At 44.2% G+C, this 12,817-nt stretch overlaps 1 long non-coding RNA gene across 2 annotated transcripts; it reads right to left on the reverse strand.

The window, feature by feature from the left end:
• Positions 1–439: 439 nt before the first annotated feature.
• Positions 440–9,219, reverse strand: LOC118027273. 2 transcript variants are annotated; one of them, XR_004683786.1, is made up of 4 exons: positions 8,910–9,219; positions 5,355–5,486; positions 4,585–4,635; positions 440–823 (listed from the first exon to the last, which is right to left on the reverse strand). It is a non-coding gene; the product is annotated as an uncharacterized LOC118027273 (long non-coding RNA). The 2 variants fall into 2 exon arrangements; XR_004683787.1 differs by lacking the exon at positions 4,585–4,635.
• Between the last annotated feature and the right edge of the window lie 3,598 nt (positions 9,220–12,817).

Raw genomic sequence — 12,817 nt, forward strand, 5'->3', positions numbered from 1 at the left:
GCCCCATCTTGTTCTATAGCCTTCCTAAGCCACAGAATGACTTGGGAAGGGCTCCAGGCACCAGTTTTCAAATGATAACCATAATGTCCTTCTGGTGCCCATGTGTACAAAAGCTCATAGCTACATTTCCCTTGAACAAAACCAGGGTTTAAAAGTCATGATTGTAATTATACAAGGTTTTAAAAATATATGTATATAATAGATGGGCGTCTGGGTAGTGCTGTCCATTGAGCATCTGACTCTTGCTTTTGGCTGAGATCGTGATCTCTGGGTCATGGGATCAAGCCCCACATCAGGTTCCACACTCAGCACGAACTCTGCTTGAGATTCTCTCTCCCTCTCCCTCTGTCCCACCTGCTTGTGTGCTCTCTCTCAATTAAATAAATATTTAAATACATACAAATATATATATAACAGACTTTAATTTTTAGAACCGTTTTAGATTTATAGAAAATGAGAGAAGATTTACAGTGCCCCCATATACCTGACACCAGTTTCTCCCATTATTAACATCTTACATTAGTATGGTACATTTGTTACAATTGATGAACTAATAATACTGATACATTGTTATGAAGGAAAATCCACACTTTGTTCAGATCTCCTAATTTTCCCTCAGTTTGTATCCTCTCCCCACCCATCCCCCAGATCCCACATTACATCTCATGATCCTGTCTCCTTAGGGTCCTCTTGGCTGTGATGGTTTCTCAGACTTTCCTTTTTTTGATGACCTTGCTAGTTTGGAGGAGTACTGGTTCAGTATTTTGTAGAATGTCCCTCAGTTGTGTGTGTCTGATATTTTTCTCATGATTAGATTGCGATTCTGGTTTGGGAGGGAGGAAGAGCACAGAGGGTAAGCGTCATTCTCATCATATTCCATCAACATAACTTATCCCTGTTGACGCTGACCATGACCACCCAGCTGAGGCCATCCCTGTCAGGTTTCTCCACTGACAAGTGACACTTCCTCTTTTTTCCATACCCTACTCTTTGGAAGGAGGTTGGTCTTGGACATGTCCTAGAAGGGAGAGCCAGCCTGAGAACGCTAGCTGCCATAGGATTGTGTCCCCAGCCACTGTTTTCTCCTCCTACCTCAGGTCGGAGTAGGACTCCCTCCAAACCCCACCTGCACCTCTGGCCACAAAAACCACAGTCCCTGCCACCCTCACTTGCCCAGGGCCTCAAATCACACCTCAGCCCTGCCACAACCAGGCCACACGTGTATCAAGGACGTATAGACCTGAGGTTGGCAGGACTCCACCACTCACAACAAGGAAAAGGCTCCTTAAATTCTAGGAATATCCTTGCAACCCACCCTGGGGAGACTCTGACAATTCACAATCATGTTTTCTTCCCATACCCTACCTACTCTTTGGAAGGAGGTCAGTCCTTACTTGGGTGGTTCTGCTTCACCTCCTTGAGGGTAAAGTGTACAAGTATTTGGAATTCTTATGCATGGAGATTTGTCTATCCTCCCTACTTACTTATTTATTCAATTATTTATTTATATTAATATGGACTCATGAATATTTACACTATACTTTGGGTTGTAATCCAGTACTACTTTTGTATTGCTCAAATTGTCCCAGCTTTAGCCATTGAGAGCTCTTTTGCTTGGCTCCTGTACCCCTCCAACATACCCCCTCATTTTGGTGGGGGACGGGGAAGGGAGGGGGCCTTCCTTACTTTCTGTCATTAGAAGGTGCCCTAGGCTCATCTTGTATATTTCTTACCCTGGTCCTCACTCTCCAAGAAGCGCTGGTTCCTTTTATTAGAGGATGGTATTAGAAACCAAGATTGGGGCCGCCTGGGTGGCTCAGTTGGTTAAGCGACTGCCTTCGGCTCAGGTCATGATCCTGGAGTCCCGGGATCGAGTCCCACGTTGGGCTCCCTGCTCAGCAGGGAGTCTGCCTCTCTCTCTGACCCTCCCCCCTCTCATGCTCTCTATCTCATTCTCTCTCTCAAATAAATAAATAAAATCTTTAAAAAAAAAGAAAGAAAGAAAGAAACCAAGATTGGGGACCTAGGTATACTCACTGATACCAGAGTATCTTTTTTTTCCCCCCTTTTTTGTTTTTAGGCCCTGTCAGAGGATAACCCGAAGAAATATTTTTGTGACTATCTATGAATACTTCAATATGTAACTATCTATACTGATGTTAACTAAAACATGATTTTTCACTGACATCTCCAACTCTAACCTATTAAGAGATAGAGCCATTTTTGCCTCCTCCCCTGCTGATCTGTAAATACCCGCTCCCACAGTAAGAAACCTGGCTCCTACCATCCACCATCCTTTTATTTAATGTTCCATTCCAGTATATACATATATAAGCATCATAATAGGGGCACCTGGGTGGCTCAGTCGATTAAGTGTTGACTCCTGATTTTGGCTCAGGTCATTATCTCAGGGTTGTGAGATCAAGCCCCACATCAGGCTCCACGCTGAGCATGAAGCCTGCTTGGGATTCTCTCTCTCCATCTGCCTCTCCTCCACGCTGCACATACTCTCTTTCTCCCTTCCTCTCAAAAAAAAAAAAAAAAATTATTAAAAAAAAGAGAATCATGAACCCACAGCACTATGGTAAGCAACATTATCAATTAGAGTCCAGTGCTTAGCACTGTTCCTCTTGCCTTTAGTCTTACAGATTCTACTCATCCCCAGTATTACTTAGGTCAGCACCTTTCCCCTAACGAGGCTGTTTCATACATTTTTATTATAGTTAGAATCTCTTGGCACAGTCTGAGTTCCTCCCTGGGATCCTCTGACCTTCTGAAAAATTTTTTTCTACTTCCCATACGTTGAGGTTCAATCTTTGTGCTGTAAAGTTCTATGGGTTTTGGCGAGTGCATAATGTCATGCATCCACCATTACATAATCATACAGACTAACTGTACCACCTTAAAAAGTCCCCTGTGCTCAACCTATTCCCCTCTACCTCTCTCCCCTCCAACCACTGATCTTTTTGTGTCCACAGGTTTGCCTTCTGCAGAATGTCACAGGACTAGAGTTGCACAGTATGTAGCCTTTCATACTGGCTTCTTCTACTTCGCAATATGCATGTGAGTATCCTCCACGTCTCTTCATGTCTGGTTTGTTGTTTAATCAATTCCAGGGGGAAAAAAGTGAGCTGCACAAATATGTCACTTCACCTAGTTCCCCTTCTCAACCTGGTTCCCTCATTTCCTACAGATCAGGATTTACATCTCATCCCAAGTAAGACCTTCCTGGTCACACCATCTAAAACTGGAGTCTCCTACCCCTCACTCTGTCCTGGCTTTATGTTTAGCACTTTCTAACACACCTTTACTTTTATTTATTTATCTTGTTTAATATCTATCTCCATGAGGGCAGGGATTTTTGCTATTTTATTCTTTGCTGTATTCCCAGCACCTGAAATAATGCCTGATACATAAGGAGCCCTCAGTAAATATTTGATGGGTGGATAAATTTCCTCAAAAAATGTGTATGTAGGTATATGTGCTTGACCCCATGCCATGTATGCCCCTTGACTTTACAGCAAAACAGTAATGGCAAGATGGAGTGAGGAGGTACGAGGAAGTGGTAGATGGTCTCAGCTCTTTCTCCTACCCACGTGCTCACAACGGTGCCTGACATTTCTCCATTAGAGATTAATTTAGCTGAGCGTCTTTTTCCCTGTTAGGTTCTCGGGTTTTCACTTTAAAATGTTTAAGGGGATACATTTAAATTTTTTTTTAATTCCTGAATGTTATTGTAATGAGTCAATAATTTAGAGCTACATAAAGAAGAATATTTAATCATCTCCCCCACTTCTCTGTACCCACCCCCTTAGACGTGGACCACGAAGACCCCAGTTCTAGCCCTCTTCTTTAGAAACCTAAGCCTCACCAATGAAATAGGGGTCTTCAGAGCCAAGGACAATTGCCCACTTGAGAGTCTGTGACTCCTTTTAGACCACATTCCAGGTACCAGGGATACTAGAATTCCCTGCCCAAAAGACCTCAAGCCCTCTCCCAGGACCAGAGTGAGCCTCCCCTGGGGTCTGTTCTTCCAAGGGCAGCCTGGCCCAGGATGGGTGCACTCATAGACTCCAGGAGCAGTTGTGGGGAGTGGGCGGGCTGGGGTGCCAACACATATGTGCACAAAGTCTCTTCAGGTGCACAGGGAGCTGGAGTGAAGAGCTGGGGAGCTGACAAGGCCAAGCTTCCATCTGTCCTCTCTCCTTGGGCCCACCACTTCTGGGTGTTAAAGTTGGGCCTCCCTCCCCCACTGTAATCTCATCCCCTAATGTAACAGGGTTAACAGTTTGGTACCTAACCCTCACATCTTTGTCTAGGAGTTCATAACATATAGAAATATGAACACATATGGAAGGGGTTTTCTTTCTTTTTCTCTATCACTTTTTAATAAAAGTGGTATTCCAATATATAATATAATCTATATCATGGCCACCCCCATCCCCAATTTATAGATCTCATTTATTCTTTTTATTAGCTTCATGATATGCCATAGTTTGAATGCATATTCCTTTATGATGAGATATGCAGTGTTTCTTTCCCTACCCCACCCCACCTCAAATAAAGCTGAAACAATCTTTATACCTGTAGTCCTACTTCCTGGTGCCTTCCTTTCGTAAGCTTTAGCTCAGATTCCTAGAAATAGGATTAGTGGTTAAGTCAAAGGCTATAAATATCATTTATTTCATAGATGTTTCCAAACAACTTTGGTAAACATTTACAGCAATGCATACCTCCACTGGCAATGGATAAGATGCCCATTTCACCAAACCTCCCAGCTCTGGGTGTTATGGATTGTTTCAAATTTTGCAAATTGAATGGGTAAAAACTGACATCTGGTTAAATTTGCTTTTGTTTCCCTGACTGAAGTGAGAGTCAGCATGTTCTCATACACCTGGCCATTTGTATTTCCTCTTTTATAATTCACCTACACACCTAATATCCTTTGCCCATTTTTCTATTGGGATGTTAGCTTTCTCATATCAAATTGTAAGCACTTAAACAGTAAACTTCTGTGGTGGTAAACATTATCAATTTTTTCTCCTGTCATCTATCTATATTATGTAAGGTATATTTTTTCATGCAGATATTTCTAATTTTTTGTAGTCAAATCTCTATTTGTTTTTCTTTTCTTAATGATTTCTGAGTTTCCTATCTTATTTAAAAAGGAATCCCTACCCGTCCTCCTAAATTTTGCTCTACTATTTTTATTGTCATGTGCTTCTTCCCTCACTTTGTAATAGAGAAATGATAGGAAACATCCTAGTGTTTCTAATTCAGGAAATAAAGGAGCTCTCAGAAAGGGGAGAGTCCCCAAGTTCTGTACCCCAATCTTTCTTTCTGCTTCTGCTTACCATTATGGCTTTAAAATGTCCTGTCTTCCAACAACCTCTTCTTAAAACGTAAGCAACACTGCAGAAATAACATCTGAAGGCCTCGTCAGCAAATCAGGCTAGAGTTCGTTAGAGCTTTCCAAGGACAGGCATCTTGGGGAAAAGACAGTGCCAAAAACAAAGAGAAGGAGAAGAAAGGGGGAGGTGTAAGGGCTCCATTCACTCATACTTTGATCCAAATAACAGAAATAAATAGAGTGCCTCCTCGGCATAAGGCACCGTGAAGGCCTGTGAAGGTTTGGGACTCAAGCAACAGCACGATCAAAGTCCTCCAAGGGTTTATTGTTTTGAAAGGGGAAATAAAATCCATATAGAAGCACTACACTACAAGACAAAATATACAGGTATAGACATAGGGCAGAGAAGGAAGGAGATCGCTTCTGGCTGGAGCTGACCCTGCCAAGAACAGGGGTGCCTGGGTGGGTGCCCGACTCCATCTGATCTTCCAAATCATCTGGGATGGTCTTAAAAATGATCGAATTTAACAGATTTATTATACTCCGTGGGTGCCACCCCAAACTTATGGAATCTAAATCCCCCAGTAATTTTGATGATATGCCGGTTGGGAAACTTTTACTTCTGGCTAAATCCTCACCAAAAGAAAGGGTGATGATATTTGTAGGATTCCTTAGAAAATATATATGTGCCATCACTTCCCTCGTCTGTCTTTTCAATGACAACACAGCTAGTCCGTAGCAGAGATCTGGCCGGAGATCCCCGGCAGGTCACCTAGTCCTCCATTGTCACTGGCTTTGGGTGAAGTTAACTGGCTCTGGAGTGGGTCTAAGCCCTGAGCTTAGACCTGAGTCTAAGCCAATCAGCATATCATACACCCCTTGGAACTATAACTGGTTGGGGGACAGACTTCTGGTTGGCAATCAGAGACCGTGAGATGCAACAAGACTCTGCCTGGGAATACCAAGCCAAAGGTCCTCATTTTTTTCTGCTGCATTTGAACCCAGGACCCCTCACCCTGAGAGCCGTTGGCAGTCATCTTGCAAGAGGAGAACACATGGGAGAGAAAAGAAAAGACAACTGGGCCTGGGTTGCATCCCTTCAGGTTTGAATCAAGTCGCACCTGAAGCCACACCCGATCTACTCTGGACTGCGAAGTGACCCCAGCCAGCGTAATTTCCTTTTTGGCTGAAGCCTGTTCAGATCAGGTTTCTTGTCACTTGCCACCTAAAGAATTCTCACTGATAGGAGGTACAAAGTTCTAAGTTCCTTCAGGTACAAGGAAATCGGGAAACGTTCCTTTTCTTCTAAGGATGATGTCCTCATAAGACACATGCAGACCACTGGCGACTTGAGTTAATTTGGAAAATTCTTTCAAAAGCCTCTAGAAATGGCAAAGAAAATGGTTTCTTTGTTAGGCCCAAGAAACACTCTCCTGAGAATGCAATGATTCCATCTCCTCACTTACTGGGGTGTGTTGTGACTTGACAGTGTGTTAAGATGGTACATTGTAAAAATCTTCCTTACGTTATCTAAGCATAAAGAGTTCTACAAAAACCAGGAAGAATTGCGCTGGGTTGGGAACTGGGAGGGCTGGTCCTTGGTGGCCCCTCCTCAGGGAACATCCTGCAGGTCTGTCACTGTTATCTGAGTGTTTAAGCGAACATCTGCCACACACAGCATCTGCTAATAGGGTAGGAGTTTGTTTACTTTTCCCTTTGAGACTTCGAAGCACCAAACTGAGAAGGAACGTTTTACATTTCCACGTCACAAGTGAGGAAAAGAGGAAGGAGAATGAGAAAAATAAGAGGGAGAAAAAAAAACCCTCCAACATAAGTGTCTTGGGAATCATTTCCTGTGTTCTAGTTTCTGACAGAGAGAGACCCTTCCTCTGTGTGAGACCACCCTCAAAGAGAGTTCACATAATATGTAGGTGCGGATAAGCATTTTAATCTATGAAAAAGTCTTCTATCAAAACGACTTTCATATTTGCGTTTTAATTTTAGGATTAAGAAGGTTGATGCTTTATAATTCTGGAAAACTCACCTGCCCAGACTTGGTACTTCTGACAAATAACCTGAGACAAGCCCACACTGTGTTACTGTCTGGACTCTAAAGAATATTTTGAAAGCCCTTAAAGTAGTATCTATACTCTAAGAAAATTATCAGGGAATGTTTATTATTCTCAGACTGATAGTCAATAGCAAATTTTCCTTAAAGCTATTTGTAACAACACATTGTTATTTCCTGACATCCTAAAGGACTCCTACAAGGACCAGCAAGTATCATTGGTGGTCATTCACTGACACCCTAAGGCCCTTTGGGATGGAGAATCATATTTTCAGCCTGCTGAACATTTCAAAAGCCTCTACCTCTTCCAAGGGAGCAGGGGAGAAAGGAATTGACATCGGAACCAGAATCTAATGAGAAATTCTGTAAACTCCAAATGTGATCTTTTGTCCATTGGTTCATTCATTCACCAAATATTCATTGAGTTCCTCCTGGGTACCTGCCACAGTCTAGGCACTGGAGATAGAACAGAGAACAGGCCAATTAAGTTTCTGCCTCCAGGGAACTTCTAAATTCTAGAGGAGACTGACAGAAACAAGCGAAGAAAGCATATGTAATATGATAGTATAGAATATAACTTTGGGCAATGATAAATGTTACCGAGAAACTAAAGCCAAATGGGAGATCGGGATGATGGAGTATGGTGCAGTTGTACTTGATGGAGGAATCAGAGGAGGAGAAAGAAAGAGCAAACCTTGGCGATTTGAGGAAGAGCATCCCAAGTGGAGGAAGGGGCAAAAGCCTGTAACAGGAACAGGTTTGGAGGCTGATGGAACACCTGTTTGTGGGGAGGTGAAAGCAGGAAGCATACAGAGCCTTACAGGCCACAGAAAGGAGTATGGATTCTATTCTAAACATGACTGGAAGCCATTGAAGGATGTGAGGCAGGGAAGTAAAGCAATCTGGGGAACCTGTTGGGTTAGCCCCAGCAGGGTGATGTCGCCTGGACCGGGGGTACCGGCTGTGGTCCTTGTTCTCAGCTATCTAGCCAGCCCCCAGGAAAAGCCTTGGCACAGTAGACCCTTAGTAAATAGAGGGTGAGGGAATAAATCAAGTCCTGGCCTGAGAGAGCTTACGATTTCCCAGGTGAGTCAAATATGTGACTATGTTAGCTATGACACAAAATGGGTGGCACCGGGGGCAAACGTTTGCTGGAGCCATGAAGAAAGGCCCAGCAGCTGGATGGTGCCGCCCTCTCCCCCAGGGCCCAGGGAATGGGCTGGCATGAGCCAGGGAGAGCCGCTGATCTGGTGGGAGGAACATCCAGTGGCACTCAGGCTGGCAGGTTTGCAGCCCCTTTGTTAAAGGGCTGGGCACTCTGCCCTGCAGGGCCCGCCTAATTCTCCCTGGCTTCCTGCAGGGACACTCAGAAATTCCTTCCCGTCCCCCTCTCCGTGGCCTGTGCTTAAGGCGGGGATGGGCCAATCCCCTCCACACCCTTTGTCTATCCATCCGGAAGTACTGAGTCAACAGCCCTTTCCCAGAACCCACCTCAGTTTCTTCCCACACCTGCAGCTTCTACCGTTCCCAGGAATGAGGTGGGGCTGTGCAAAGAGCAAGGTGTCAGGCTGAGGAATCATACAGTAGGCTCTCCAGATAGGTGCCTCTCAGACTGACCATGCTTGCAAATCTCTCCGAGAGCCTGGCCGCACAGATCGCTGCGTCCTGAGCCCAGACATTCGGATGGCGAAGGTCTGAGGTGGATGGAGAATTCTCACGGGCTTCTCAGGGGCTCCCAGGGACGCGGGTGCGGAGGCTTCCCGGCTCACCCTTTGAGGTGCACTGCTCCATAGGAAGCCAGGATGAGGTTGGCAGGAAAGCAATAATAAATATAGCCACGATTTACTGAGTGCCAGACTCTGGGCTGAGGGCATTATGTGAATAATCTCTTTTAATCCTCACCCAGCCCTGTGAGCTGGCACCATTATTAGGCCTATTTAACAGATGAGGCTTGGAAAGAGTAGAGAACTTTCCCAAGGTCTCATAAGCTTACAAGTGAGACTTGCACTCAGCTGTCCAGTTCCAGTGCCCAAACTATTGAGAGAAATCTTAGGGGAATAAATGTTGATAGGCTGACTGGGACGTGTTATAAATTGACAACTAGAGAAAAGGTCAAGAAGTAAAAAAAAAAAAAATACACCCATACACCCAAGTGTTTCTCCACAAAGGGAAGGGTGTATAGGCAGCTATAATTGGACCCAGCAGAGTCTCAGGAATGGCACAACTTCTGGAACAATCAAGATTAAAAATAGCTGTGACAAAAGGAAAAAGAAAGTGTAACACACATTTCCCTCTCTCCTTTGTACTTATCTAAAATGTCTATATTGAAGATTAAAATTGCGCCAGATTAAAAATTTTCTTTTACTTCTGTGGTTTTCTCACCCCAACACACCCAAGGCTCTCCGTGGTATTCTGGGCAAAACACGTAGTAAATAATTGGTCTAAACCCTATGTCTTTGTTTTTTATCTATGAAGTATAACAGGTAAGCACCCACTCTGAGTTAACTCAAATTACTGCACAACCACACAAGCTAACCAGGAGATATGTTAAAATGCGATTGAAGAGTTATGAAATGATTTGGTATGAACAGCCTTTCAGGGTTGGACAAGAAAAGAAAATGGTGAACAGCATTCTCCTAGTTGGATAGCATGCACACTGAAAATGAAATTATTTTATGAAATGAAATGAAAACAAAAATACTTTCTTTATAACCAATGCCACTCAAGGAAAAGCAACAATCTGGCATAAATCCATCACAGAAGGACTCAACATTGGAGGAGATGCTAACTCAAACCCTTCTTTTCCAAGGAGCAATCCCTTGAACGTGATGCAGGGTTAAAGCACTAGCTCGCATCCTCATCCCGAGTGCTGACTTCCTCGTTTTTGTAGATTTTAAATCAGACCCAAAAGATCATCTAATGCGGTTAAATAATCCAGTGTCTGGATTCATGACTCCAAAATGAGACCCAAGAGAGAATTTATTTTTCCCCTAGATTGCCCGAACTCTCAGCTTGAGAATCCTCCAGACACCCATAAACATAATCCTGTGCGCTTCTGCTAATCATACCTTGCATAAGTGCTCCGAGGGTTTATTTTACACGCAGGCTCTCAGTGGGGAAACAGCCTGGGAACTGATGGGCCATAATTCATGTTCCAGTTCAGTCGTTGCAGGAGAAAAGGGGTCGTGGACTACAATAACCAGGCTTTCTATATCGTTGTCGTAGTTTTACTTTTTTAACATGTTCCCTAAACCCAGTGAGCTCCCTGCTCAAAGGAGTTCAGAGATTATTATAGTCAGGGAATTCTATTTTTTCTGATAAAATCTGAATGAAGACACTCATCAGCCCTTGTTCTCCCAAGGCTGGCGACTCATGGGGTCCCCAGGACTCCCATGTGCACAGACACCGCATTTTCCTAAGTGGTGGTTTTTCTCAGCTGTTTCTCTGAGCCGCAGAAGGAATGCTGAAAGTCAGATGTCCTGCTTTTGGTGAAGGGCCTTTCCCCACACCCTCACTGTCTTTTCCTTTCACCCTGGATTATTTGACTGGACCCCATGCTGTGGACAACACTGCCCCACACCTCTGTCTGAACCACCTTACACATATGCCCATTGTTACCTGGAGTTCTACCTCTGGGGGAAAAAAATCCCAACTTTCCAACAAAAAGCCCCAGATAAACTCTTCAAGGTTCCCTTGTATATAGTATTTTGGTTGGGTTTTTTTTTTTAAGATTTTATTTGTTTATTTATTTGAGAGAGAGAGAGAGAGAGTGTGTGTGTGTGTGTGTGTGTGTGCACGGGGTGGGAGGGAGAAGCAGGGAGGAAAGGAAGCATGAGGGGGAAAGACTCTCATGCGGGGCTCTATCCCACGACCCTGAGATCATAACCTGAGCCGAAACTAAGAACCAGACGCTTAACTGGCTAAGCCACCCAGGCGCCCCATCTTGTATATAGTATCTTGAATCTAAATATATAAAGAGTGTCTATCCTCAAGTTTCTACAGAAAGCTGGAGGTACGAAAGAGTTCTGAGCGACTAACCCAGCTCTGTCCAATGGCAACACGACAGAAGTCATGTGGGTGATTTCAAAGGTTCTAGTAGCCACAATAAAAGAAAAGTAAAAAAAAAAAGAACAGGTGAAACTCGTTTTAGTAATAGAGCTTATTTAGCCCAATATAACCAAATAATCAATATTTAAAACATGATTACTATTTAACATTGCTAATGAAATATTCTGCGTTCTCTGTCATGCTAAATCCCAGAAGCCAATAGGTGCAACGCATCCTGGCTTGGATGCGGCACGGTCTAAGTGTTCAAGAACCACATGGGGCCAACGGCAGCTGGAGTGGACAGAGCTGGTCTAACTAATCACACAGCAACTATGAGAATCTTTCAGGAGCCCTATTATTTGGCAGCTCTTTTAACATTTTTCTTCTTTAAGGTAGACACTGGCTTCACATCTCTCCGGATACCCTACCTGAAAGACACTCAGTACAATGAATGAATGAATGAATGAATGAATGAATGAATGAATGAATGAATGAATGAATGAGTGAATGAATGAATGAATGAGTGAATGAATGAATTTACTCCCTTAAATCATCCCACCTAAAAATACCATTTAAATATTAGAGCCTGCCAACAGTGACGTGTAATTTTTTTTGAAAGCCAAAAATGAGCCTTTTTTTTTTTTAAGTGTTAAAGAAGGTAGACAGGTTTAATTTGGCAGAAACTTCCATATAACCTTGGTACTGTGGGAGCTCACTGAAAGCCAATGCTGTCAACATGTCATACTTTGACTTCAAAAAGTAAATGTGTCACCAAGTGCCCACATCCAGCCAAAGCCATGTCGCTCAGTAATGCTGGGGACAGAGGCCCAAACTGCACCAGGCCTTAAACCAGCCCAGCTCCTTTGAGAGGGAGAAGGACGAGGGGGCCGGTGGAGGAGGAGGAAAGGATTCCTTTGCAGCCCCTGCCCACTGGCACTCACAGCCACAGTTCTAGGGTGCTTGGTCTCCCCACGGTACCTGCCTGAGGACATGGCTGGTCTTTGCCCCAGCGCCTCCCCCCAAGTGGCCCTCAGTTGGGACCCCACTGCCGACTCCAAGGAACCCCTGAGGCCACAGTCTGAGCACCTCTCCTTGAGAAGCATGAGAGCTCCCTGGGGATGGAGGATTTTCCCTTCCTTCTAGCCCCACCTGGGCTCCCAGCTCCCAACCTGCGGGACCACCTCCTCAGCACAGGCCCTGTGTTTAATGATCAGCTCGAAGCCTTGAGTGATGGTTCTCTAGCTGGTGCTGTGTTGGTGAAACTTCCAGGCTTCCTTCCTTCCCTCCTTCCTTCCTCCCTCCCTCCTTCCTTCCCTCCCTCTTCCCTTCCTCCCTCCCTCCCTTCCCTTCTT

This window comes from Mirounga leonina, unplaced genomic scaffold (assembly GCF_011800145.1).
Source record: "Mirounga leonina isolate KUSES-001 unplaced genomic scaffold, KU_Mleo_1.0 Mir_366, whole genome shotgun sequence".
NCBI lineage: Eukaryota > Metazoa > Chordata > Mammalia > Carnivora > Phocidae > Mirounga > Mirounga leonina.